This window comes from Cyprinodon variegatus, unplaced genomic scaffold (assembly GCF_000732505.1).
Source record: "Cyprinodon variegatus isolate N-32 unplaced genomic scaffold, C_variegatus-1.0 Scaffold686, whole genome shotgun sequence".
Classification (NCBI taxonomy): domain Eukaryota; kingdom Metazoa; phylum Chordata; class Actinopteri; order Cyprinodontiformes; family Cyprinodontidae; genus Cyprinodon; species Cyprinodon variegatus.
In genome coordinates, this window is record NW_015151139.1 from 257,312 (window position 1) to 259,439 (window position 2,128).

The following is a 2,128-nucleotide window of genomic DNA, read 5'->3' on the forward strand; positions in this document are numbered from 1 at the left end:
TTTGAACTTTTATCCTGTCTCGGAGTGTTCTGCATGTGGGTTAGGCACCTGAAGCCAAACATGACATTTTGAAGCACAGAGCAATTAAAAAATTGGTTGTTTAAAAATTTGTGATGGGCCAACTCAATGTAGAGTAAGTCTATATTATTGCCTTCATTTGCTCAAGGGTTTCAATTTGAAAAACTGCAACTCAAATAAGCCTTAAATTCAACATTGGCTTGCCTGCTCATAATAGGCATCATCAAACATATTAAAAAGTCCCAAGGTCCTTTTTAGGACATCACTCAATACAGTGAAGACTTCTTTCAAGATAATTAGAAAAAAAAAATAATAACCTCGTATTTAAAACCTTCACCAGGCCCCAAACAATAAAGAAAAATCTAATTTATCTTCTTTTAGAATCCTGTAACCTGAAAGATTTGGAAAGATAACCATGTTTAAATATGATGCCGGTTGGTTATTAAGAACTTCATAGGTACAACAAGAGAAATTTCCACTCTATTTTTAATTCTCATCAGAAGTCACACTGCCCCACACTTCCTTATGTGTCAGTGACACACAAAGGTATTCAGCTTACAGGAAATAACGCCAGGTATTAATCAGTGTTTCAAATGAACAATGCAAATTATGCACAACATATAATACTGCAGAGGTATGAAGTCACACTTGTTTTGACTAGGAATTTGAAATTCAGATTGCTCAGCAATGCCCCAAAATAATGTCCCTTAAATCATGGCATACCTTTTAGACGCTCTGTCTGCACCGATTAAAATGGGAATGCTCGCACTGACACCTACAGGAGGACAGTCAGACTTATTTTCTAATTATTATCTGATTATCTAATGTTACTCAAACATTGTGTATAGAGCTTAAACATTCATCCCCAGATGGTCGAGCAATCACTGAAACAACTTTACACTGGAGCTTCATCCACCTAATACAACTCAAAGGTGCTCATGGATTTATATGCATTTATTTAGGTCAAGTTTGGGTTAACAACCTGACCTTAAAGACTGCTACAGACCTAGATGTAACGCTGGGCAGCGGGCTCTGCAGTGGGGTAGGTGTAAACCTCTGTACGAAGGCAGAGTTTAGATCCTGGCTTGTTGACTTTTCCCCCCAGTTCCCTCAAACCCATTTGCTTTCCGTTAACTTTCAAATAAAGGCCACCAGTGTGAAAATTCTGATAATAAAAATAATATTGGAAACTGATCTTAAAATTGATACTCAGATTGAATGTCATTGTATCATTGCATCTGAGTATCATTGATACTCAGAGAAAGTGGTTGAGAGGAGGTTACTGTCCAAGCTTATATCCATCATGGATGACAACTTCCACCCTCTGCACCAGACTGTAGAGGAGCTGAGCAGCTCCATTAGTGAAAGACTTTTGCACCCTGTTTGTGAAAAGGAGCGCTACCCCAGGTCATTCATCCCTGCCGCTAACAGACTATACAATGCGACACTACAAGAGCAATAACTTGTGCAATGTAAAATGTGCATTACTATGTAATACCCTGTGCAACAGCATGTTTCTCTATATTTGACGCCCAGTGCAATAACTATATATATAAATATCCATCTATATAAATACTCATGTAAACACTCTGTGCAATAAGCCTGTATAACAATCCTGCTAAAAAAAAAAAAAGCTGTCATATGTTCACTGTGGGGTGGCCGAAAGTGGTTAGGGGCCAGAACCTCAGGGCCATTGTATCTCTTATACTATATCCGTTGGTTGTGTTGTTCTTTTTACATCTCCCTTTCTAGGTGATGAAGAAGAAAGAAGACGTTTTATCATAGTCTCCCTTTTATCTCCTCTTTCTTTCATCTTTTTTCCTTTTTCCTGTTTTTCCTTTCCTGTTCTACTGACATTGTAATGACAATATAATATTTAATATCCCCTGCATGAATTATAATAAAGCTATTTATATGCATAAATCAAGCAAAACAATATGGCGATAGCCGTACTGCTCCACTTGTGAAAGCAAAATCTGTCAAGCCCTTTTTTGGCATTAAAGGCACACTATGCAACATTTTTCAGTTAATTAATGTGTTCCATATCGTTTTGGATGATTAAATGAGTCATTTCAGGTTGAACAAAGGTATTCTCGGCCGCCCTGGTGGT